A 27,500-nucleotide genomic window follows, 5' to 3' on the forward strand; every position below is an offset into this window, starting at 1 on the left:
CTAAGCGTTCCAACGGATTCCCTTTATCCAAAGAAGAAGTGAGAGAGGAATGTTTATCAGTGAGGTTTTAACACCGATCTCCTAATGCAGTGCTGTGAGTTGGGAGGAAGCAGAAAGCTCTGAGGTACCACAGATAATTGAAAAGCAAACTAATTTTTTTTTTTTTTGAGTTACGCGGGCCCCTCACTGCTGTGGCCCCTCCCATTGCGGGGCACAGGCTCCGGACGCGCAGGCTCAGCGGCCATGGCTCACGGGCCCAGCCGCTCCGCGGCATGTGGGATCTTCCTGGACCGGGGCACAAACCCGTGTCCCCTGCATCGGCAGGCAGACTCTCAACCACTGCGCCACCAGGGAAGCCCCTGCAAACTAATTTTTAAAGAAATTATATTGAACCTTGGAAGTGTAGTGACACTTTAAACAGAACACAGAGCAGCATCTTAAATGGTCTGTGACCACCCCCGCCCCCGAAAAAGAAATACAAATTCGATCACTGATTTTTTTAGAAACAAGGTTGATTTTGATGAACTTTTAGCTGTGTAGTTGTAACTTTTTTTCACGTGTTTTCAGATTTGCTGTGATTATAGCACTGGGTCACTGGGTATGCAGAGATGTGTAAAAGGTGTTAAAAAGTTCAGCTGAGTAAATGAAGATCTAATCGGCGTCATTAAAAGATTCATGAGTCAAGCACCATCTCATCTAGCAGAGACATACTCTGAGGGGTGGAAGGCATTTGCAGAAAGGAGGGTGGAACAAGGAAATCATCGAAAAAAGTGAAAGTTCATTGGAGGAAAGTCAGTTCAAGTGACAGTGGCTTCTCATTGGGGTTTGTGATTGACACTTTGGGGTAACTGACCAGAGTCAGTTACCAGAGGGCATAAGAGCTTCCTCTCCAGGCCTTCCCAACTCCAGTTTTAGTTGAGGTTTCCTTTTATTAATTTTCAGTTACCGCCTTTTGATCAAGATCTTCCTCGAAAAGCATCGCTGATCCAGAGACAGGCTTTCCAAATTCAGCCTTCACTCCTCGGTGCCAGGAAAGACCTTTTCTGGGTGTCACGTCCCACACTGGAGGGAAAGTGCACCGACCAGAAACTGCCTGCGGCCACATTTGAGTAACAAGAGACAGTAGTAGGGAGAACTCGCAGGCATTTCTTATCCCAAGTCTGTATTTTGTCAAGGTTGTAAGCGTTGGAAATCATCTCAAAGCGCTGAGCTAGCATCACCTCATTAAGCACATCATTTTCACTAAGGTCCAACAAACAGGAGGTAGAAAACTTAACAAGTATGCAGAGCAGAATTTAAAACAACATAACAAAACCATCTTTACACAGAACCATAAAGATGGTTCTAAACCAAAACCTTCACATACAAAGATGTAGCCAGGAGGTGTGCATAAGGCTCCTGCATAAGTGACAGTATCTGTGGACCTGTTCATTGTTACCGAGGCATTAGCATCATTCAACCAAGGCTCATATACTGTATTATTACATATCGAAAGGCTGTCTAAATACATGGGTATGTCAGTAAGCTTACAAATGGCCTGATTACATTGGCTGCCCCAGAGTTTCTTATATAGATACTCGAGAGACCTCATTTTCCCATCCCAGGGTCGGGTTAGATTGAAGCAAAGAACAAGGTTAGGTGGGCTTAGTACCCTCACTTTATAAAACGGGCCCTTGGAACAATTTAAACACAGTGGCATTTGGGATTCCGTTGAAATTACTTCTAGGGTGGAGCCAGGCCAAGTGGCAGTTGAATGAAGTCCAGCTGCAGGTGTTCAAGGGTCTCAGGGCTCCAGGAGCAAGAATATTTTTTCCGGGATTATGCACCTGGCAGATCAGAATCGTTGGTAGTCTGTTTTTTGCAGTTTTGTAGACGTCTCCCCACCAATGGTGATTCATAATTTGAGTCATCTTAAATGTACAGTGGTGGATGAAGGAATGTAAACACAAACGAAAAACAAAAAAAGGGATTTGCCAGGGTTCCAGGAAGAACCAGGCAGCCGTCTTGGGTTTTTCCAAGAGCCCTGACCATTCATTTAGTTTACAGCCATTGTTTACCCACCTTAATTTCTCTGATTCAGGAGCAGACCGTTGCCATTTTACAAGGACATCAGGATGGCAGAAGTCTGGCAGTGAGGGATGATTTTTTGCAGAAGCAGAACGGATTGCATCCACATGTGTTAACAATCTTTATAGATTCTGTTGCTGTTGCCTTTGAATGAGAGTCATCCAGGACATTTCCCTGATACTCAGGTTCAGTCCTTTTAGTGTGAGTCTTAATTTTGATGACAGCAATTTCAGAAAGTAAGAGAATAGCAGTAAGAAGATCGTTAACTTGTTGCCCATTTTCTGTTGGGGTCCCAGAGGATGTCATACAACATTTTAAGATAATAACTAGAATTACAAGTGATAATCATTGTACCAGGTCCTATCAGATTTCTAGGAATTTCACACAATTTCTGGAACACTTACATACCTGTACAAACACAACATAGAAAAAGCTTAGTGGGGACTTCCCTGGTGGTCCAGCAGTTAAGACTCTGCACTCCCAATGCATGGGGCCCAGGTTTGATCTCTGGTCAGGGAACTAGATCCCGCGTGCCGCACCTAAGAGCCTGCATGCCGCAACTAAAGATCCCACACGCCACGATGAAGATCCCACACACGGCAATGAAGATCCCTAATGCCGCCATTAAGACCTGGTGCAGCCAAATAAATATTTTTTTTAAAAAAGGTTTAGTACTATTTCTTGTTTGACAGTGCTTCTCGTGTAATTTAACATATCAAATAAGCCTAATTAGTTTAACAAATATTTTGGTAAGTTCCAGGGGCCCTGTGGGAAAATCCCAAAGTTTCTTCCAGGTCAAAAAGACTTCATTTAGAATTTGATTTGGGGAAGCTTCTTAAAAATATGAAAAAAAAAAAGGTTTAAAAACACTGCATAGATAGGATCACAGGTTACTGTAAAACATTACTTAGTTATCTATTTAACCAAAGTGACAAAAATAAAATTAACAAGAAAATATAGAAGGTTATACAGGTGTTAGCAAAACTTTAGCTCTTTTAATATTAAGAAGACTCAGTTTTCCTGAGTAACCAAGGACCTGATGACAAAGAGCACAGGAGATCACTGTGATAAAACACAAAATCTTTGCTTTCTAGGCAAATTACTTTTAAAGAAAAAGATTTTACAATCTTTTATCAGGAGCAGATCAACAATCCCAGAAAACTTGTTCTTTCAGCAGATGAAAGAAAATTAAGCTTTAATTTTGCATAATATTGAAGCCTATTTCCAGAACCCTTCTGGTAGCAATCCAAATTTTAAACCACTTGGCTACAGAAGGTAAATTTGTCCTTCATAAGCAGAAGTTCTAGTTTAGACAAAATTACTCTCACTTCCCTTAACAGAAATGCATCTTTATTCTTCATGCCTTTTCTTACCCAAAACACATCCTTTCCTTGCATACAGGGTTGTTTCCCTTATTATTTCTAGTAGTTTCAATAACATATGTTAGAATTTTTAGCCCTGAGAAATCTTTAATTTCTAGTGAAAACTAAGAAGCAAGTAATTATGAACTGTCTTTGATATTAGCATTCTGTGGCTTGGCAAATTTATAAATACTTTTAATAGTTTATAGAAACATGCTTTTTGGTGTGGCTTAAAACATGTTTACTAATAGATCCACTTCGTTTCTCTGCAGTGGGAATTCAAAAGCAGATAAACCTATGATCAGTAATTAATATTCAATATTTTATCTTACATGGGAATGATCCATATATTCAATAAGTTTCTATCATTTAATTTAACTTAGCAAAATTCTAAAGTTTCAGGTTGCCGGAAAGATTTGTGAAACTTATCTGAAAAGTTCACCTAAAAAACCTTTTATCTTACATTTATTTAATTTACTTGCCCTTAGCAGTTATGTTTAGATTACTTATGAAAATTTCATCATACCGAGTTATTTTTCTTGACAAATTTGTAAGCCTAGGTAGAATAAAAGTATTATATTTAATGCTAAAAACTCTAAAGACATGCCTGTTTTATTTAAGCCAACAAACTTAAACTAGCTTTTATTTACTGAAGATTATCCCAGATCACATGAGGCATTTGGGTTAGTTTCTATTTTTCTGAGAATTTAGAATGCCCAATCTTTAAAAGTGCTTGACCTTCAAACCAACTAAATAGAGCTCTTTTACAAAATAATTTTAGCAGTACCATCCGGAAGTAGAAAAATATCTCACATTTAATATCTATATCTATCTACCTATTTATCTCTATATATCTATCTAGATAACCTTTATATACATGTACACAAATATATAAACAGATGCAAACAGATTATAAGTTTTCCTTCTTTTGTGCAGGACAGCTCTATAATGTCCTGATCTATTACAATAGGGGAGGTTCGGGGATTGGCAAAAAGGATGGACAGACCCCTCCACTTATTGTTGGACTGTTTCTTTCTCTCTGGGTACACAGTTCATTTTAACTTAGGGGAGGAGCCTAAAAAAATTACATCAGGCTCTGAATATCAGCTTCCACTTTTCTGATCGTAAAGTTATTGAATCCTTTCAAACATCTTGTCAAGATTTAGCCAGGGCAAACAATAAATACTACTGGCAGTGCGAACATGAGTTGTATTTGTAGTTTCCCCTTGGCTGTTAAAGGGAATAACACAGCAGTTTACCAGAAAATCCCTCAGCGTCCCGTCAACTTTGGTAGGGGCCCATATGGGGGCATTTAAGTTGATGTTGAAGAATTTGCATAAAGTTTTAAGGACAACCACTTTCCCACTGTCCCAGGTGATTACAATTGAGACATCAAGTTCTCTGCCAGTGTTTTTTCTTTTTAATATTTATATATTTATTTATTTGGGGTACTCGGGATCTTTGTTGCGGCATGCGGGATCTAGTTCCCTGACCAGGGAAGTGAACCTGGGCCCCCTGCATTGGGAGCTCGGAGTCTTAACCACGGGACCGCCAGGGAAGTCCCTGGGCCAATGTTTTGATAATGAACTGCCACGAGGGTGAAAAGGGGGAGGCCTAGGTGTTGTTTTAGATACTTTCGCATTTTTAATTGTTTTAATTATCCTTTTGCAATGAATCTTCCAGTGAAACTATTTTGGAATCCTGAAGCATTTTGGTAGCTTCCACATACCATTTGAAACAGGTGTCCCATCTGTTTGTTCAACTTGGGATCCCTTTCTCTCTATTTCTTTTTTTTTTTTTTATCTAGCGTATTTCTTAAATGAACAATCTTGTCTGACTGGAACATTCCCCAGGATGGCCATTGTAATTCTATGTAGTCTTTATTAAGACTTTGCCATTTTTGTAGATATCTACAGCTTCTGGGACCACAGTTCTTAGACAGAATAAGCAGGTGTGTTGGAAGGTGGTGAGCTCACCTCTTTGGATATAAAGCATCTGTTTCTTTTAGCTAAGTCTTTGGGTTTCTTGGAGCCTCACTAATAATCTGGGGAGTGGGGAAAGGGTTTAACCTCCAGGCCCCAAAGAATGAGGACTGTGGGTTGATTCCAAACAAATGAGCTGCAGCTGCTACCAGGAGTTCCCAAAGTGGAATCTGGGGGAGGATTCCAAATAAATGGGGAATTGTAGAGTAAACTGTTAGCAGTTCCCAAAGTGGAATCCAGAAGGGAGTTTAAGGGCTGGGATTTTTCCATCTGGGAAATTGTGGTCTTAAAGGCTAGGGACTTAACTTCAGGTAGAACCATCTGCCAGCTCAAGATGACCTGCCCTGTAAAGGAAAGCCAATGGGGTTGCGAGCTTGAACGCAAAGAGGGTGGAGCCCAAACAGAGGGGAACTTACCAATGGCCCTCGCAAACGGCAAGAAAGACAGTGAACGCAAACCATTGCTCATTGTCCCCGATTGTCATCAGGAGTTTGCTTTGGATCCCCTCACTGCCACCAATCTGTTAAAAAACAAATTTAAACTGAGTAAATTTGAAGATCTAATTGGCTTTATTAAATGATTCACAAATCGGGCAGCATCTCATCTAGCAAGCAGAGAGATACTTAAGTTGTACAAAACGGCAGGTTTTTATAGAAAGGAGGGTGGGACAAGGAAATCAACACGAGAAAAATGAAAGTTCATTGGAGGAAAGTGAAAGTTCAGGTGATAACAGCTTCTCATTGGCTGAGCTGTGGCCATTTCCATTGGCTGGGCTTGTTACCGGGCAGGAAGAAAATCTTCCTCCTTCTGGAGTAGTAAAGTAGTTGTATTTGGGAGTGCTAGGTATGTCTCTTCTGGTTGGGATCTGTAATTGATGTCTTCCTGTTTGGGGTAATTGATGAGGAATGGGAGGGTTGAGAGCGCCCTCTACAGGCCTTCCAATTTCAGTTGCGGTTTCCTCTTACTAATTTTCACAAAGGCAGTCTTGGCTTTGTAGAGCAGGGATCAGCATACTTTTTCTATAAAGGGTCAGATAGTAAATATTTTAGGCTTTGCAGTCATCCCGTCTCTGGGAAATACTCAACTCTTCATTTACATGTACAAAATGTAAATGAATGGTGTGGCTGTGTTCCAATAAAATTTTGTGGACACTGCAGTTGGCATTTAATATGATTTGTGAGTGTCACAATCTTTCGATTTTTTAAATAAAGCATTTAACAAATGTAAAAACCACTCTTAGCCCGGGAGCCATAGGAAAACAGGCAACACGGGCCATAGATTTTGGCTCCCTGCTCTAGTACTTCCACTCAGATGGCAGCAGTGATGGGGCCCATCTGTTGCGTCCTCCCACTGCCTGGCCAGTTCCGCGTGGCTTGCTGTGGGAGCCTGTGAGAGCCCAGCCAACAAATGATTCCCTTCTCAGGCAAGGAGAGTAGTATCTATCTGCTGAGGGCTTTTGGAAACACGAGACATTCAGTTATGCAAAACGTTGTTCTGGGAACCCCAAGTTATAAATTAATCGTGTGAAAGCTACTATCTTGTTTGTGACTTAAGTCCAGTGGGGCAAGGACAGGGAGTGGGAATTTTTTTTTTTAAACTGTAGCATGTTGTGGGTATGCTTTCATTATTAGACAATACATTCTCTCCCTCTTAAAATTCCTCTGCGGCTTCAGTTTGCTCGTGGTATAAAAAGCCTTAAGAGTTTTGGATTGGAGAAACAAACTCTTTGGTGTCTGTGTGTGTGACAGTGGCTTTTCATCCTTGTCAAAGCTTCAAGGCGTACAAGAAAGAACTGGTGGGGGCTCTGGGCTACTTGAAGGAGGGTCCTGGTCAATGACCTTGTCTGATCTCAGTGGGAACCAGTTTTAAAATTTCTGAAGTATGTTTGGAAATGCAGATATTCGTGAGAGGGGCATCCCCAGAGATCAATACATTGCTCCTCAATTGTGTACTTCCTGCGTCCTTGTGTCCCTCTCAGTTAGTGGTATTTGGGGTGATGAAGGGGGGATCTGGCTTCTAGAAAATGCTATGCCGTAAACAGAGTGTCCAGGGAAAACTGAGTGACAGAAAGAGTTCTTTGTGTGTGTGGAACAGGAGGGGGAAGTGTTTCTAGTCTTTTGAGAATAAGGAATTTCATAAAAAAAAATTTTAAGTGCCTGTTCTGAGCAAGCCACCATGCTAGAAGTTCAGTGCACACCATTTCATTTAATTTTCTCAACCACATGGTGAAGTAATTAGATGAAGAAACAGGCTTGGCTATTTGCCCAAAGCCACAGGTGACAGAGCAAGGATTCAAACTCAAGTCAACCTGATTTCAAAGCCCAATAGCCTTACCACTCCTGACACTCTGCCCAGATCACAATTATTTGGAGTCATCGAGGAGGGATTTTCAATGGAGTGTTAACGCAATTTCCCTGAGTCACAGATGGCTCTCCCCGGAGACATAGGAGACCATGTCTATATTTTGAGAGATGCTTCTTCCGAAGGATTGTATGAGCTACTCTAGAGTGAAGCAGGCTTGATAACTAATCTAAGCACCGTCATCGGCTGAGTCCTCGAGCTGCATTATTTCATCCCCAGCTCCTATGAAACACATGTGCTGCTCTCCCAGGCTCCCGCTGTGATACCCAGGTTCCAAGAGGACACGGCAGCAGGTGAGAAATATGCTTCCCGCTTACAAGTCCAATGAAGAAGATTCCAAGAAGTCCACTATTTGATAACTCTTCCTTCTTGGAAAACAAGCCCAGAAATGAAGTTGCTCTGGCATGGTGAAGGCTGCACCTGCAGTCACTGTTGAAATCATTTTTGCATCAGTTCAGGGCCCTTCCAGATGTTTCCACTTGCCAAGCCACTGAACTGCGGTCCCCTTAGCTCTTCTTGGAGCACAATGCAATGCCACCCCCACTTACTGGAGTATGGTTGCTTTACAATGTTGTGTTAGCCTCCACTGCACAACAAAATTCATCAGCTATACACGTACAGATATCCCCTCCCTTTTGGACTTCCCTCCCATTTAGGTTACCACGGTGCATTAGGTAGAGTTCCCTGTGATATACAGTATGTTCCCATCGGTTGCTGCAATGCCCTTTTGTGTGGCCTCTGCTTTCCCTGCTCTGGCTTGGACCTGGACGTGACCTTTATCCTACATGCCTCGGGCTCTCCTCGAGCTGTAGAACACTCTGTCACTGTGGCATAGGCTGGATTTCTGTCTTCCCCGCCAGCCCGAGCGAGAGCCAGCTGACCCCGGCTGGGAACGGAGCTGTTTTGTTTCTTTTTCCCCCACAAGTCCCGAAAAATAGGAAACATTTCATCAAGTGGCATCTTCCTGGAGAGGGTTTTACAAAATCTCTTCCGGGGAGAGGAGCCAGAAGAGTTTTTGATAACGATCATTTATTAACCCATTCGAGCCTTCACTGTGGGCTTGTTCCAGAAGCCATTTCTCAAACACCCAACAACCTGCATGGGGTTAATTTTCAGCATGTCACAGGAGGGCCAGAATGACTTTGGACTTTAGCTGCGCCGTGGCTTAGATATCTAGGGATTTTGAAATAAAGCGAGTGATGGGATTAAAAGGAGGGAGGCAGAACTGCTCCCACTTCACCTGGGTTATGCCTCCTCTTCAGAGTCTTGAAAGTTAAGCGCTCTGGGGATATTTTTAAATGGCAGGGGCCAGTTAATCTAAAAGTGACATTTACAGTCACGGCAGTGAGCAACTAGCTGGCTGAGATGCAGGTCCTCGGCTAACAGGGAACCCGGAAAACCTCAGCCTGAACGCACAATTGAGAGGACACGGGGAAAGAAAAGGTGGAGAGATAGTGGTAAGTGAGTTCCCCCCCTCCCTGGGGTCACTGACCATTCAGCCAGCATCCATGTGAATAGGAATTTAACACATAGTGAGGGCAGCCCCTGGACAGAGACTTGCATGCAGGCACAGAGGCACGGCTGTTTGCGGGAAGCTGATGTAAAGGGCTCGAAATGTAATGTAGATGAAGGACCTTTTCTTTGCTTCTGTAAATGGTTATGTTGCTGGGGATCCCTGTGCAAACTTTCATCAGCTCCACACACCAAAATAGTTTAGGCTTTAGTGTTACCTACAATGCAATTCTGGGAGATTTTGGCCCCCAAAGCTTCTGTCTTCAAGAAGAGAATTCTGGGGCTTCCCTGGGGGCGCAGTGGTTGAGAGTCCGCCTGCCGATGCAGGGGACGCGGGTTCGTGCCCCGGTCCGGGAGGATCCCACATGCCGCAGAGCGGCTGGGCCCGTGAGCCATGGCCGCTGAGCCTGCGCGTCCGGAGCTTGTGCTCCGCAACGGGAGGGGCCACAGCAGTGAGAGGCCCGCGTACCGCAAAAAAAAAAAAAAAAAAAAAGAAGAGAATTCTGTTTCTTATAGATGTCCAATCTCTCAGACTGTTGTTCATTTTTTTTTAAAAAAGCAGACTCTGAGAGTAAAGCATTTCTGGTGGTCCTCTGTTGCTAGAAAGATACAATTTTCTTTCATTTTTAAAAAGCGTAGTACAGAGTAAAAGCCTTGAAGCAGCACAAAGTAAGATGAGGCGTCTTCGTGAACCGTCCTCTGTCTGTCCCTCCTCCTCCCGGGAGGCACTATCCCCTCACCTTTTACAAGGCACAGTTTGGTATAAAGCTTCCCAGGACTTGTTTCCTTCAGACGTTTTGTTCTGGGCATTCACTGTGTGCGTAATCATATCTCTCACGTCAATCATTACTGTTATTTTAACATAAACAGGCAGGCCTGAGGGGGAGTTCCCGGGAAGCAGGTCTTTCCATTTAAAAGCTGAAAGGTATAGACATTGTTTTCTAAATAATTTTTCCTTCTAACAGTGTCTTGGGGGATCTTTACAAGATGTGATTTCTTTACTGACTTCTCCAGATTTTAAATGGAAAGACCCAGCCAATCCTAAGTCAGGTGGTCAGAGGTGCAAACATCCCCAGATCGTGACGTTATTTGAAGAGCTCTCGGAAGGCGTTTTATATTCATGCAAAAGAGTTTTATTTGCTCCTGCTCTGGTGTCACGTGAACTCCCTCAGACTCTAATCACCTTCAGATGTGAGACAGAATTTAGACTATGAGGTTGTATGAGATACTTGCTCTTTTTTAAAAAAATAAATTTATTTATTTATTTTTGGCTGCGTTGGGTCTTCGTTGCTGCGCACGGGCTTTCTCTAGTTGCAGCGAGCGGGGGCTACTCTTCGTTGCGGTGCGCGGGTTTCTCATTGTGGTGGCTTATCTTATTGTGGAACACGGGCTCTAGGCACACAGGCTTCAGTAGTTGTGGTACACGGTCTCAGTAGTTGTGGCTCGTGGGCTCTAGAGCACAGGCTCAGTAGTTGTGGCACACGAGCGTAGTTGCTCTGCGGCATGTGGGATCTTCCCGAACCAGGGCTGGAACCTGTGGCTCCTGCATTGGCAGGTGGATTCTTAACCACTGCGCCACCAAGGAATTCCGAGATACTTGATCTTTACTGGGAAATAAACATTTTAATCTTTTGAAATGGAGTTTCCTCAAAGTCTCATCCCCATAGAAACGTTGGGATACCTTATTCTAAAGCTTCCTCCACATTTTGACTCAGGGATCTTACTTCGGAGGAGAGTGTTATCTGTTCCTTGGGGAAGCCTGGAAGCATGGTCAGAAATCTTGCATTTTATCTGAAAACATCATGTACAGTTCACATTCTGTTTTAATAGATCTCTTTGTTATTATAACAGTAAGCTTATTACCATAGAGTAAGATGGTTCTCCAGGAAGATAGTCTATGTTCCATTATTCTAGGGATCCAGGGCTGCTGGGTACAGCAAGGAAACCGAGGTATGGATTACTGAGTGGCTGGCAGGTGCCAGGTGTTTACCCACAAGGACACTCCTGGTAAGGAGATATTATTTACTCCTTTTCACAGCAGGAAACCAAGGTTTGGAGAATTTTGGTGACAGGCTCAGGTCAGTCAGATGACAAACGTCAGAGCCTCCACCCAGGTCACGCCCACATCAGAAGCCCCGCTCTCTGCCCCCCTGGGGCACCCAGCACACATTTAGCCACCCTGACCCGTGCTGGGGCCCCAGGAAAACAAGCACACTCTTCCGGGGTTTTGTGCCAGTCCTGTTGGACTCACTAAAGCGCCACCTCTTCAAATCAAATTAAATCCTGAGTGGCAGTGATATTAGAGGGAAACCTTGAATGCACCCTCCTTTCTATTTAGAAATAAATCGGTCGCAGGCTCCAGTACTAACTGGAATAATCGGTTGCTGGAAACGCCTCTCTTAGCAGGCTTCCTCCACTCTGTTATAAGGAAAGCTGTGCGCTCTCATTTCCACACTCCCAATAAAGTGGGGCTTTCGGAGCCCTCCTGCTGTGGAATAACCGGTGCAACGTGGAAAAACTCCTCTGGTTCCAAGCAGTTCAGGCAACATTGGGCTGCCTGTGGGGAATCCAGACCCTTTCCAGCGGGACTTGTCAGAGCCTTTCCTGGGCTCACCTGCAGTGGGACCCTCCAGGATGTGACTTTGGGATTTGGCAAGGATGGGGACTGTGTTTTGTACCGCACAGCCACCTCTTGAGAAGCATGGAACAATTTAATGCCTTCCTCCCTTCCTTCCAAGAATCCTGGGAGGCAGGATCGTGGAAGGATAAGATTCCAGGCTTGAACTCCTGAGCAGGGTTCAAAGGCTGTGTGTGTTTGTGTGTGTGTGTGTGTGTGTGTGTGTGTGTGTGTTTGAGTATATGGAGCTCAGGCTCCCAGGGCTCTGGATGGATTGGAACAGGGAGATCTGCTAACAGATGATTGCACTAACTCAGCTTTGGGTGGAGCTGGGTATAGGAGAAGGGATGGAGAAAACACATGTGCACGTGCACACACACACAGACACGCACACACAGCAGCTGGACAGCCCAACTCAGGTCCCCGACCTGCCACTTGATGATGTGACCTTGGGCAACAGACTCCCCCTCTGCACCTCGTCTCCATTCGCAAGGCAGAAGTACATCCTTCATAGAGTTTCTGCAGACCTTTAAAGGGATGATAAATGTAAACTACGCAGCATAATGCCTGGTAGGTAGTAAGTGTGCAACAAATTTAGCCTTTATTATTATTCAACAATTTCATTGCTTTCTCGAAGAACTGCTTACGTTCCTCCCGCTGTGTCTACACCGGATCTACCGAAGAGCCCTATTTCCAGAGTCATTTTTTCAGATGCCTGCTTGCTAGGAAAGGGGTGGGTGGGGAAAGATTAAACCTGGGTAGACTTGGGTTTCAAGCCCCGGCTACCCTCCCAGAATTGACTTTCAAGGTGGGGAGACAGGTATGCCCGTAACAGTGACCTCACACACAACTGCACGCTCTGATGAGTGCCAGGAGGGCGAGGGCAGGGAGTCATGAGGGCGCAGAGCAGATGCTGGGCATTCTAGGTGTTCTATCTCCTGCAGTCCCTTATATCACAGGGAGGGGGAGCAGGGTGCCTGTCCAGGTGGTTGCCCCAAGCCTCAACTTGGCACTCACACCCTTGGGGCAGGAGGACTGCGCTGGGAGGCAGGAGGGCTGGGCGATCAGACACACCTGAGCCAGGTGCGGGCATCCATGCATCCAAGAGGTACTCACCGATCCTTCCGTGTGTGAGGCACTGCACTGGGGAGCGGAGAGCAAGACAAAGCTGGTCCTTGTCCTCAGGAAGCTTACAGGCCACTGGGGCAGATGGATGAGAGTATGAGTGAAAATATGGTATCATTTCAGCAGGTGATAATTGACAAGGGAAGGGATGTGTCATAGAGAATAAGACAGACCCATAGCGGGTCAGGGCAAGTCTAGCGGGGGAACACTGGAGCCAAAGACAAAAATAAAGGAGTAAGAGATAACCATGCCAGGAGGCAGAAGGAGGCAGGGAAGGGAAGAGCATTCCAGAACATGGGCCAACGCCTCTGGGACTGAAGGGGACCACTGTGACCAGATCACCAGGGCCACGTGGACCATGGGAAGCAGTGCAAGTTCAGTTCAGCTGCTCACTGCCAGCATGACCTTGGGTGAGTTTTTTTTGTTTTTTGGCTTGGGTCTTCGTTGCTGTGCACAGGCCTTCTCTAGTTGCGGCGAGCAGGGGCTACTCTTCGTTGCGGTGCGCAGGCTTCTCGTTGTGGTGACTTCTCTTGTTGCGGAGCATGGGCTTCAGTAGTTGTGGCATGTGTGCTCAGTAGTTGTGGCATGCAGGCTTAGTAGTTGTGGCACACAGGCTTAGTTGCTCTGCGGCATGTGGGATCTTCCCGGACCAGGACTCAAACCCGTGGCTCCTGCATTGGCAGGTGGATTCTTAACCACTGTGCCACTGGGGAAGTCCCCTTGGGCGAGTTTAACTTCTCTAACGCTGAGTTTCTTCCTCAATAAAATATGGCTTCTGGTGACACTGATCTCACAGGGCAGAGTGAGGTCATGGTTAGAAAATGCCCAGTACAAGGCATATATCCAGAAAAGATGAAAACTCTAATTCGAAAAGATCCATGCACCCCAATGTTTGAAGCAGCACTATTTACAATAGCTAAGACATGGAAGCAACCTAAATGTTCACTGACAAAGGATGAATAAAGAAGATGTGGTACATTTAGGTTGGTTCCATGTCCTGGCTATTGTAAATAGTTAGCTAGTGGGAAGCAGCCGCGTAGCACAGGGATATCAGCTCGGTGCTTTGTGACCGCCTGGAGGGGTGGGATAGGGAGGGTGGGAGGGAGGGAGACACAAGAGGGAGGGGATATGGGGACATGTGTATGCTTATGGCTGATTCACTTTGGTATACGACAGAAACTAACACAGTATTGTGAAGCAGTTATACTCCAATAAAGATCTATTAAAAAATAAAAGATGTGGTACCTATAAAAAGAGTGAAATAATGCCATCTGCAGCAACACGGATGGACCTAGAGATTTTAAAACTAAGTGAAGTAAGTCAAACGAAGACAAATATCATATGATATCACTTATATGTGGAATCTAAAAGAATGATACAAATGAACTTATTTACAAAACAAATAGGCTCACAGACATAGAAAACATGGTTACCAAAGGGGAAAGGTGGGGGAGGGATAAATTAAGAGTTTGGGATATGTACTATATAGAGAATAAATAAAGAACAAGGGCCTACTGTATAGCACAGGGAAGTATATTCAATATCTTGTAATAACCTTAATAAAAGAGAATCTGAAAAAGAATATATATATAACTGATTATATAATTGACATCCTTATATAATTATATAATGTATAATTGACATCCCTTCCCTTATGTCTGTATATATATAAACTGATTATATATAATCAGTTTATATATATATATAACCAATTCACTTTGCTGTACACCGGAAACTAACACAACATTGTAAATCAACTACACTTCAATTAAAAAAAATGAAAAGAAAAAAAAATGAAAGAAAATGCTCAGTACAGAACCTGACACATAGTATTAGTAAGTATTAACTACTGGTATTGACGTTCTAACCAGCAGGCTGGGTGCCCCGATCAGGGAATTACACATTTCTTATAAATTGCAAACATCAGTACCTTTCCCCCTGAATACTTCAGTGTACATATCAGTAGCTCGAGTTCTGTTTTTCTGGAGTATTTTCAAGCAAATCTCAGAGCCAGATAAATACTTTAGTACATATCTCTAAAAGAGATGAGGACTTTTTAAATTTATTTATTTATTTATTTGTGGCTGCGTTGGGTCTTCGTTGCTGTGTGCAGGCTTTCTCTAGTTTCGGCGAGCGGGGGCTACTCCTCGTTGCGGTACACGGTCTTCTCATTGCGGTGGCTTCTCTTGTCATGGAGCAACGGGCTCTAGGCGTGCGGGCTTCAGTAGTTGTGGCACGTGGGCTCCGTAGTCGTGGCTCGTGGGCTCTAGAGCGCAGGCTCAGTAGTTGTGATGCACAGGCTTAGTTGCTCCATGGCATGTGGGATCTTCCTGGACCAGGGCTCGAACCAGTGTCCCCTGCATTGGCAGGCGGATTCTTAACCACCGTGCCACCAGGGTAGCCCTATAAGGACTTTTTAAAAAAGCCATTGCCATGATTATCTACCTCCAGCACCATTATGTATTTATTTATTTATTTAGGCTGCGCTGGGTCTTAGCCGCGGCACACAGGATCTTTTTAGTTGTGGCATGCGGCATCTTTTAGTTGCAGCATGCGGGCTTCTTAGTTGGGGCATACGGACTCTTAGTTGCAGCATGCAAGTGGGATCTAGTTCCCCGACCAGGGATCAAACCCAGGCCCCCTGCATTGGGAGCGCGGAGTCTTACCCACTGGACCACCAGGGAAGTCCCGTACCTCCAGCACAATGAATGCTATTTCCTTAATCTAGTATCCAGCTCATGCTCAGTGTCTTCCAGTTGTCTCAAAGGTGTCTTCGAGGTTGTTTTGTTCAAATCGGGACCCACAAAACGTCCTATTGTCTCTTTTAATCTATAATAATCACCACCATTATTTTTTTTTTCACCACCATTGTTAAATGCCAGTTACTTATTGAAGAAGTGGAGTAATTTGTCCTGTAGAATTCTCCCCACCCTGGATTTGGCTGATTAAGCATCCTCCAAGTGTCTTTTAGCACGTTCCTCTGTCCCTCTTTTTGTTTTTGGCCGCACTATGCAGCTTGTGGGATTTCAGTTCCCCGACCAGGGATTGAGCCCAGGCCATGGTAGTGAAAGCCCAGAATCCAACCACTAGGCCACCAGGGAGCTCATCCTCTGTTCCTCTTAATAAGTATTAAGTCTAGAGGTTTGACTCAACTCAGGTCCAAATCCAGTGCATTGTGTCATGTCACATGACTAGAACAGAATGTCTAGTCATCTCACTTTTTAAAAAATTTTTATTTAATTTATTTTTATTTTATTTTATTTTTTTTTGCAGTACGCAGGCCTCTCACTGTCGTGGCCTCTCCCATTGCGGAGCACAGGCTCCGGACGCGCAGGCTCAGCGGCCATGGCTCACGGGCCCAGCCACTCCGCGGCATGTGGGATCCTCCTAGACCGGGGCACGAACCCGCGTTCCCTGCATCGTTAAGCGGACGCTTAACCACTGAGCCACCAGGGAAGCCCTAATTTATTTTTTTTATAGAGCATGTTCTTATTAGTTATCTATTTTATACATATTAGTGTATATATGTCAGTCTCAATCTCACAATTCATCCCCCCCGCCCCAGCTTTCCCCCCTTGGTGTCCATATATTTGTTCTCTACATCTGCGTCTCTATTTCTGCCTTGTAAACCAGTTCGTCTGTACCATTTTTCTAGATTCCACATATATGTGTTAATATACGTTATTTGTTTTTCTCTTTCTGACTGACTTTACTCTGTATGATAGTCTCTAGGTCCATCCGTGTCTCTACAAATGACCCAATTTCGTTCCTTTTTATGACTGAGTAATATTCCACTGTATATATGTACCACATCTTCTTTATCTGTTCGTCTGTCGATGAGCATTGAGGTTGCTTCCGTGACCTGGCTATTGTAAATAGTGCTGCAGTGAACATTGGGGTGCATGTGTCTTTTTGAATTATGGTTTTCTCTGGGTGTATGCCCAGTAGTGGGATTGCTGGGTCATATGGTAATTCTATTTTTAGTTTTTTAAGGAACCTCCATACTGTTCTCCATAGTAGCTGTATCAGTTTACATTCCCACCAACAGTGCAAGAGGGTTCCCTTTTCTCCACACCCTTTCCATAGTCATCCCACTTTTAGTGATGTTGACTCATCAGAGAGTTTGGGGATGGCAGCCTGATCTCCATTGTGAAAATCCCCATCAACCTTTCACCAGATGGTTTTACAAGCCACTGATGGTCGGAGCCTAAAACATTTTATTTCATTGCTGATTGTGGATGGTGGTTTTCTACCTCTACCAATCCTTCTGCGTTTATTAGCTATAACTTACAACGTTCACCCACCGTTTGGTAACCTTGAAATATACAGGGTCTTTTCCTATAGGAAAGGCAGGATAAATGCTTGATTACACCCCGTATTTTGTAAGTCAATTTCCAAAGTACTAAGTGGTGCCATGGCAACCTTCCAGAGTGTCAATGAGGTCATTTTTGTGTTTGTTTTCAGTAACATTATGACCTCATGATTTCGAAAATATATTTGATGTATTTCAATCCACTGCAGTTGTCATCTTTTTTTGGCCCCAAATATCTTTTCTTTGGCAGGGAAGCCCATTCACGTGGTGCCTTCTGTGTTTCCATTTCTGCCCCAGCCCTGGAGTCAGCCATTTCTCCAAGGGGTCCTGGTTCCTTTTAGTAGGAATCATAATCCGGACACTAGGGAAGCCTGTGAACACTTTACATGCTCCCTGTGGTTTCTCTGTGCACAGTGGACTGGAGGGACATGACAGGGGCAGCCAGATGGGTTAGGAGGCTGGTGCAATGGTCCATGTGAGAGATAACAGTGGCTTGAACTTGATCTTAGGGAAAGCCCTTAGCACAAGGCTTGATACATCATGGAAAGTGCAACCAATGTTAAATGAATAAATGAAACGTTCTTTCATGATTTGCATTGTTTACGTATTAGTGAATTGAAACCTCACCAAAACTATGAGGAAGGTATTCTTACCATCCCCACTGAATCCTCAAGAAAACCAAGGCTCAGAGAGGCGAGGAAAGTTGCTCAAGGTCACACAGGAAATGTAGAATCTAGCACCTCCAGATCCTGTGCTCCAGCCAATACACTGTGCTGCCCATAGGGGTCTTAGTTTCAAACTCAAAAATGAGCTAGATTGGGCTTCCCTGGTGGCACAGTGGTTGAGAGTCCGCCTGCCGATGCAGGGGACATGGGTTCGTGCCCTGGTCCGGGAAGATCCCACATGCCGCGGAGTTGTTGGGCCCGTAAGCCATGGCCGCTGAGCCTGCGCGTCCGGAGCCTGTTGCTCCGCAACGGGAGAGGCCACAACAGTGAGAGGCCCGCGTACCGCAAAAAAAAAAAAAAAAAAAAAAAAAAAGACCTAGATTAATTGTTGGCACAAAACCTGATCCATCAGTGAGGCCGACCTGCTTACACTTACATGAGACTGTAAACTGAGATTCCGGTGTGGGGGTGCGTCCCAAGGGCTGGGCCATCCCTCAGACCCTCTCCCTGCCCCTTGACCTTCTGTGTCGCTGTACCTTAGCAGGAAGTGGCCCTCGAGACTGCTACTGCTACTGCTCTCCACACAACCTACGAGCTCTCCCAAGCGTTCTCATTATTCAGTCTTTGCAGGAGCCCCGTGAGGCTGGCATGTTTCAAAACTGGGGAGTTGAGGTCCCAAGAGTCAAATACAAACCATTAAAGATTTTCCTCGTGATGGCACCAGGGCTTGAACCCCCAGATTCTCTGATTCTGTATCTACAGCCGTTTTTGCTTTTCGGTCTGGACAGAGGAGAGGTTGCTTCTTTTTAGGGAGCAAATCATCCTTGGGGCTCAGTCGATTCTGCTCCGACATTTGCAACCAGATTTCCAAAGCTGGCAGGAAGCTGTGGAGCAGCTTTGGAGGGGAGCCGCTATCCCCAGGGTGGTGTATGGCTCCAGTGGGGAGGAGGACGCCTCCTCCTGAGTTACACCACTGCCTTTCAGTCTGGATGCTGCAATGGCCCTGCCCTGGGCTAGCCTGGGTGGAGGCCCTCAGCCGGCAGAGCCAGGGCAACAGGTGGAAGAGGTGCCCATCACATAACAGCTCGACATCAGGGGAAAGTGTTGCATAGGATCCCTGGTCCCCAAGGCAGGGACCGTCAGCACTGCTGCTCTAGCAATCACGGCAGCTCCTCCCGGTTGCCTGCTTCATGTATGCCAGCCTAAGCAATCTACCTGTGTGAGTGCATTTCATCGCCCCGATGGGCTGCTTGGGCTGGGGAAACTAAGGCTCGGGTTAACCGCTCTGCTTGTAGGTGGCACAGCCAAGATCCCACCCCAGGCAGCCGGACTGTAGCATGTGCTCTCGGCTCCCACGCTGTAGCTGTCCCTCCTTAGCTCCAAGAAGGAGCTTGGACTCCCTTAAGCATCTCATGGTCCTGCCTCAGTCTCCATCCCTGTCTGCTGCCCCACACCCACCTCACTGTTTTCTCAGGGCCAGGCCGACTGTGGGGTTCTTGGAGAGGTTCTGTCTCCTCCCAATTCCGGGCTTCTGTATCTCCTGCTCCGTCTGTCTCCAACACTATTCCTCCTCCTTCCTGCCCTGGCACCTTCACCTGGTGAAATCACACTCCCTCCGTCTCAGCAGAGATACTCCTGAGAAAGCTTTCCCTTGCAGACCCAGACCGGGGCCTCTGTTACTGGCTCTTCAAGCGCTTCTCCTTTGTGGTGATTCTCCTGGTCGTGCCCTTACAGTCCTCCGTGATCTTACTTGCTTCCCCGTGAGACTGTAAACCCTGCGTGGGCAGGACCATTCCTGCCCTGTTTGGCCCGTATCTATGGCAGTCAGCAACTTGCCTGGCAGGTGCCCAGGAATTACCCGCCGGTGAACGAGTGATGGTTGAAGAACGCAGATTCCCGGCACAGAAAGAATAGAGGGGAAGGAGGGTAGAATTCCATCTGCGAAGGTGGCAGGGGACCAGGACCTCAGGCGTGTGGGACACTTGACTTCGGCAGTTTCTACAGGGATGACTCAAGTGAGACAGGCTCGGAACATATGAGCCCTATAGGCCTTTGAGACAGCAGAGTAAGTTTTCCATTGGAGGCGGGGGACCCGCTCCTCTTATATTTCTTCGAGGCAGGGGCCAATCTGGAACCGTTCGGGCTGGGTTTGCCTGGGCCCCCGCACAGGTCAACCCTATCAAAAGCTTGGCTTGGCTCCCCAGGTGTTAATCAAGCACCTGCAATGCGACAGGCACTGAGGAAGTGCCCCTTTCTAGGTCAGCAGTCCTGGAGGACCCTGGGACTTGTGATATCTGAACCTTTTCTGAACTGGGGGAGAACTGAAATTCACAGACTTTTCTCAAATGTGTTTTCCTACTGGAAGCTGTTCTCAGATCGGTGGCCCCTGAGGCTGCATACCTGCTCGATTCTAGGATCAAGTGGTTGTAGATATTTTAGGCTTACTCTAAAGGCTTTTGTTTTAGGCTTACTTTAGGCTTTTCAGTATTCGCTGAAAATTTTCCAGAGACCTAGATGTTCTGACAGGTGATAAGTCTCAGAACTGCTGACCCTCCCTGGGTCTCTTTCAGGCTTCTGATTCCCCCCATCCAAGACGGTAGCCGGTTAATCAATTGAATCAATAGTCTGCTCACCTCCACCTCTTATCAATCTAGGCTTTGGAGCCAGGCAGAGCAGGGCTGGATTCTATCTACCTCCAAAGCTGTGTGACTTTGGGAAATTCACTTCCCCTCTCTGGGCATTGGATTCTCAACGCCTGGTTGGATTCTCATGCCTGGTCTGTGAAACAGGATAAGAATAGTACTTCCCTTGTAGGGATGCTGTGAGGAGTAAATGAGATCCTGAATGCAAGGTGCTCATTATAATGGGAGGTGTAGTTGTTGTTATTTATTAGTTAATGTTTGTAGTTAAAGAATAACGGAGAACAGAATCTGTTCTTAGAGGTGAGGGTTGCAGTTCTCTTCCCGTCTCTGAGCATTGATTGGTTCCTCTGGGGTAAGGAAGCATGACCTTGTACCAATGCCTTCAGCCATAATTGCAGGGGAAGGTGACGTTTTTAGATTACACGGGGTGTGTGACTTCTCAAGTCTCTCAGTTTTTAGGGAGCTACACCTCCCTCTCCTGTCACCCGAAATGTTTTCATGTTTCTTCTTCATATGCCAAAATACTAAAGAAAACAAATGACTATCCTTCACAATAGAACCAATTTGCTAATCGCTGCTCCTGGTTTAGTAACTTTGGCCGAATCCCTATCTTTATTTTATTTATTTATTTATGTCTGTGTTGGGTCTTTGTTGCTGCGCGTGGGATTTCTCTAGTTACGGCGAGCGTGGGCCCCTCTTCGTTGCGGTGTGCGGGCTTCTCACTGCGGTGGCTTCTCTTGTTGTGGAGCACGGACTCTAGGCATGCGGGCTTCAGTAGTTGCAGCACGTGGGCTCAGTAATTGTGGCTCACGGGCTTAGTTGCTCTGTAGCATGTGGGATTTTCCCGGTCCACAGCTCGAACCTGTGTCCCCTGAATTGGCAGGTGGATTCTTAACCACTGCATGGTGGCTAAATCTTAATTTGAAAAATTTTTTTTTTCTTCCTTTGGGTTGAACTCTCCTGTTTCCCCCAAAGCCTTTCCCAGGAGAAAAACCCCAAGGCTAGAGAAGTAGTTTTGTCACTTATTTCTTGTTTGCATTTTCGTTTCTTCGGGGAGTGGACTCAGAGATTTAAAAACAAACCCGTGGCTCTAAGAAACCAAGCAGTACCCCCTGACACTCACTTCTCAGGTCTGCTGATTTAGGACCTTTCTCAGGGTTTATAGAAGGAAATTCTGCACAGAGAGCGGAGGCCGTGAAGATTAGGAGTGTGGGCTACAAAGGGAGGCCACCTGGGTCCTAAAAGAGTGAACCTGGGGAGTGATGGAGCCTATAACAGGGGAGGAAGAAGCAGGACCTCTTGCAGGGGCTGCAGGGAGTTGATGAGATCATGTGTGTGAAGCTCTTAGCACCAGAAAATGCTGGTGGCAGGAAAACACTCCCTCTGACTTATTAGAGGGATAACCTCCTTCCCCTACCACCCTCCTCTCCTTAACTTATCCTTTCTTCCCCTTTTTTTTTTCTAAACTCATTTATTAGTTTTATTTTTTTGTATAGATTTTATCTTTCTTCCTTTTTAAAAATTTTTTAAAATTTATTTATTTACTTATTTGGCTGCATTGAGTCTTCGTTGCTGCATGCGGGTTTTCTCTAGTTGTGGCGCACGGGGGCTACTCTTCGATGCGGTGCATGGGCTTCTCATTGCGGTGGCTTCTCTTGTTGCAGAGCATGGGCTCTAGGCACGCAGGCTTCAGTAGTTGTGGTTTGCAGGTTCTAGAGCGCAGGCTCAGTAGTTGTGGTGCACGGGCTTAGTTGCTCCATGGCATGTGGGATCTTCCCGGACCAGGGCTCGAACCATATCCCTTGCATTGGCAGGCGGATTCTTAACCACTGCACCACCAGGGAAGTCCCCTTTCTTCCATTTTTTAATCCCTGTATTGGCATTTAAGAATATCCTCTCTCTGAATAACATACACACCCACACACACACACACTCAAACACACACACACACACACACACACACAATTCTCAGGACCATCTCCACTGATCAGGGAACAGACAGAATTTAATTTACAGAATTTAATTCAGCCTGACGCAGGCTGCTGAAGCCCCAGAGATGCCTCCCCTTTGGGAAAGCACCTGCCCTGCGGGGCTGAAAAGCTGAAGTGAGTCCAAGGACTGTTTCTGATGTGAGTATCTGCCTGTCCCATCCAGGCACCTGACCAGTGTCGGACGGGTGCCCCCACCCACGTGAATCCATTTCTGTCCCTTGGTGGAAGAGGACCCTTACTCACCATCACCAGCTGCATTCTTTCCATCCTGGCTCACCAGGAAGGGGAAGGTGGTGTTTAGCGACCAAGCAGACCTTGGTTGATCCTGCCAGTAATCCTATGAGGTGGGTGAGGCTGGGGATTCTCCCTCCTCTTCTAACATCTTACGGAAAAACCTGAACGAACTTTTTGGCCAACCCAGTAGATGGGGAAACTGAGGTTCAGAGAGGGGACATGATTTAGCCGAGACAACACTCTGTGGGTAGCAGAGTGTCACCACGCGGTGACTTATCCTGCCTGAGGCTCTCAGCTCAGATCGCTAATGACGATCGCTAAGATGACCTGCGCCTGGCCCTGTGCTCAGCGCCCTGCATGGGTGACCACTTTGGACTGTCGAGAACTCCATCTTGGAGCTGCGTCCTTATGCTGCTTTGCATAGCATAGAACTCCATCCCGGCTCTGCAGCAGACTGACGTGAGAACCCAGATCAGGGCACCCAACAAGGTACCCAAGGACAGTGGCTCTTTTTTTTTTTGTGGTACGCGGGCCTCTCATTGCTGTGGCCTCTCCCGTTGCGGAGCACAGGCTCGGGACGCACAGGCTCAGCGGCCATGGCTCACGGGCCCAGCCGCTCCGCGGCATGTGGGATCTTCCCGGACCAGGGCACAAACCCATGTCCCCTGCATCGGCAGGCGGACTCTCAACCACTGCGCCACCAGGGAAGCCCGACAGTGGCTCTTTACTGTGAATATCACCCCACACAGGCCTGGAGCAGGGGACCTTGGTGCTAGTCACGGCTGTGTCGTTAACTTCACATGTGACCTCTGGCCTCTGCTCACCTACAAAGCAAGGACACTGGACACGCCAAGTGTCCCCCTCTTAGGCTGCAGGTTGGAGGCTAAGTGGCTTTTTGGGAAACGCAGGGTGACCTGTGATGCCCCCTGCCCTGTGGACTGGAGTGCAGGTTGAAGTATCCACCTGGCAGCTTTGACCACACTGGCGGCCCGGCATAGCTTCCTCTGTCACTTTAATGATCTCTGAATTTGCAAAACGTCGTTGCACCGTCGCCTGCCAGCCAGAGGGTCCTCGAACTTCGTCCTGATGCTTTTGCTTCTCTTTCCATCAATATCACCTTGGCCAAACCCAGGTTCTGCTGGGACTCATGCTCCCCTTCTAGCAGGTGTCTTATAGATGAACACATGGGAACAGGAGGCTGGCGTGATTATGGGAGTGTTTAAAACTCATAGAGTGTTTAAAACTCTATGCATAGCACAGGGAGATCAGCACAGTGCCTTGTGACCACCTAGAGGGGTGGGATAGGGAGGGTGGGAGGGAGACGCAAGAGGGAGGGGATATGGGGACATATGTATGCATATGGCTGATTCGCTGTTATACAGCAGAGACTAACACACCATTGTAAAGCAGTTACACTCCAATAAAGATGTTTAAAAACAAACAAACTCTAGAGGCTCAGCGTTGGGCTAAGGGGTGGCTGATCACATGAGCAGCTAAGTAGGCTGTAAGTCCAGGAGTGTGGCAAGCCAGAGGGAGGTGGCCCTGTGGGCCAGAGAGTATACACAGCCTCTTAAGTACTTGAGCTTGAAGCTGGGGGAGGGGGAAGGGCGAGGACCTTGGCAAATGGCTTATATTTGTGGATGACAGATAAGGGCACCTGACTTGGGGGAAAACTCACTCGTGTCCAGCGTGAGCTGGTCCAAACTCCTCCCCATGGACTGATGCATGACACCAGCCTCCTGCTGAAAGGTGACACTCCACGGCCCCAGTTCCGTCAGGCACCCTGTGGGAGCCTGTCAGACCCACATAAGAATGGAGCCGGTGGCCGTGGCCACAGCCGCGGTAAGTGGCAGCGAGCAATCGGGAGTTCATCTTGGCGGGAGGAAACATCCGAGTGGGGAACAGGATGGCTGGTTTAATGCTGACATTCTGCCCTCCTCTGTCCCTCAAAGGCCAGGCCAGGTATGGGTGGCTGTGTTGGAGGCGGGCGGCTGGAGAACAAACTCCCGACCCCCATCCCTCTCCAGCCCTTGCTTGGCGGCTAGCCAGCACCTGCTGGAAGCGAGCAGTTTCCTGCGTTCGTTACGGTCAGGGCCACGATTGCTCTGCACCAGGCAGCTGTTGCTTGAGTTCGGTTTGCAACAAACAAAAATAGCTTCGGCCCTCGCTGGGTTTTCAGGTCAGCTGGGTTGTTTCAGCAAAGGGCAGCAGCTCGGCATGGCATGTCCACAGGGTTCACTGGAAGGACTTCTCTGGCCTTGACTGTCCGTGGATTTGAACCACATGCACGGTGCTCCTTCTAGACCACTGTGCACATCTGGCTCCACCCTCCAGGTACACAGCCAGGTATCTGATTTTAGAGTCGTATCCAGGTGCTTGTGGGAACACCCTCCGCTTTATGGAATTTATTTTTATCCAGTTTCAGTGGTGGAGCAGTGGGAAAGGTATGAGCACTGGGCCTGGATGTGAGCAAAGTCAAGGAGCCGAACTTCTCTGAGCCACAGTTTACCGAACTGTAAAATGGGACTGTAATAAAGACCATAGCAATCGTAAGATCCACCAAGTTGTTCTGAGGATTGGAAGCCTGAAGGCACTGTACATGCTTGGTGGCTTTTTGATGCTTCTGATAGCATTGACACAATGCTATATAGGTGATTCGAAGAGCAACTGTGAGACAGGTAAAGGGGGCAAGACTCAGCATCCCCATTTTACAGACGAGGAAACTGAGGATCAGAGGGTTTCTTTGGGAGCTTTCTCAGAGAGTTCCCCATTTGTCTCTATGTACTTACTTGGGAAAAGTTCTCATGTGGTGGCCTGTGGGTCCACCATCATCACACTGCCAAGAAAAGGGAAAGACCCTGAGGTTTTTTGTGCGGGTAACCTCTGCAAGGTAGGTTTGGGATGTTTGACCCACCGGCTCCTATCAGAATAACAGCAGCTCATAAAGGATTTGTCGAGTGAGGGAGGGGGCTGAACTGGGGAGAATTGCCGGTCCCTCCATTCATTAGAACTTCCAATTTAGAGCTTGGTAACTTCACCCACCAACCCTCAATTGCTTACCATGCATGTGTCTCGCCATCTTGCCAACCTGGCCATCCACTCAACCCCTCTCCAAGCACCACCTATCTATCCTTCCACCCACGGTCCCCATCCGCCATCCATTCATCCAGCCAGCAAGTTCCCAAAGTGCTTGTGTTATGCAAAACCGCATAGTTCAATTGGTTTTCCAATGGAAATCAATGTAAAGTATTCATTCTCAGGGTTCCCAAACTCTGAACCATTGTAGCATATTTTTTCTCTTTTATTTCCTCAGCAATAACTCAAGTATTTTTCTATTTGGGGTAGGGGGAAGCTCAGCATTTCAATGTAATGCACTTAGTATTTCTTATTTCTCAGAATTTCCAATGCGTACATTTAAAGTGTACCTAAAATTGGCCACATGTGTATGAGGTCTTCTGCTTGGCACTCTACTTCAGAACTGCCATGGAGACACCCAGCTCGTTCCCCTGGTGTTCCTGAATGCAGCTTCAGAAATGAGATCCTGAAACCAAAATTCCTGCCTGCCTCAGGCCATCTGCTGGTGCTCAGTGGGTGTGCATGGGTTTATCATTCATTCGGTACATACTTTTTGAGCACCTATGCACCAAGCGCTACTAGCCTGGGCACAAGGATCCAGAAATGGGTGACAATTGGTCTGTGTTTCCAAAGGTCTCTGAGTTGGCCAGGGAAGACCAGTGAACAGGCTGTTTCCATGGTGGAGGTCTGTACCCACTGGCTGACTTGCAGGGGGTGGGCAGTGGAGCTGTGAAAGCACTTGGCCCATGTGGCCAGCAGAGGGTGTGAGGGGGGGAAGTGGCCAGTTGGCACAGTCTTGAATAACTTCATGCACTACCATAACCTCCTGCTTGGGGAGGATGTAGGGCTTTAAGCTGTCGAGCCTCCAGTAAAGCCAGGATAGCCTTTGCACCATTTTTGGCAATGCCATCTGCCAATTACCAGAGAACACGTGTGAGTCAGTAATTTCAGGACTCTGACCTTTCTTGCTGGTGCTTTTTAAACTTGTCTTGAGAACTTACTGTATGCAAGAGATGAGTAAGAAATACACCTTTTCCCCAGAAGCTCCCGTCTCACAGTCTAGAAGCAGGGGGGAAGGAGTGCAGAGGTATAGGAGTTAAGACCAGGGGTTCTCACGTGAGGGCAGTTTTACCCCCCAGGGACATTTGTCAATGTCTGGAGATAGTTTTGGTTGTCACAGCTGAGAGGGAGGCGGTGCTACTGGCATCAAGTGGGTAGAGGCCAGGGATGCTCCTCGATATCCAACGATGCACAGGACAGTCCTCACACAAAGAGCTATCCAGCCCCAAATGGCAGTAGTGCACTGACTGAGAAGCCCAGAAGTAGGAACAAGGCTTGAGCATCGGGAAGGTGGGGTGCCGTCGTGAACACGTGCGTTTATGTATTTGTTTGTCCTTGTTTTCAATTCTTTTGGGATATGCCTAGGAGTAAAATCCCCGGGTTGTATAGTGATTCTATGTTCAACTTTTTGAGGAACCTCCAAACCATTTTCCATAGCAGTTGAATTATTTTATATTCCCCCTAGTAACTTACAACTTCTCCACATTCTCACCAAC

At 46.5% G+C, this 27,500-nt stretch overlaps 1 protein-coding gene across 5 annotated transcripts in view; it reads left to right on the forward strand.

Moving 5' to 3' along the window:
* The window catches only part of ACACB (acetyl-CoA carboxylase beta), a 139,708-nt gene that overhangs the window by 11,424 nt on the left and 100,784 nt on the right, over positions 1 to 27,500 (forward strand). The window lies entirely within an intron of this gene.

Source organism: Pseudorca crassidens, chromosome 12 (assembly GCF_039906515.1).
Source record: "Pseudorca crassidens isolate mPseCra1 chromosome 12, mPseCra1.hap1, whole genome shotgun sequence".
NCBI classification, from domain to species: domain Eukaryota; kingdom Metazoa; phylum Chordata; class Mammalia; order Artiodactyla; family Delphinidae; genus Pseudorca; species Pseudorca crassidens.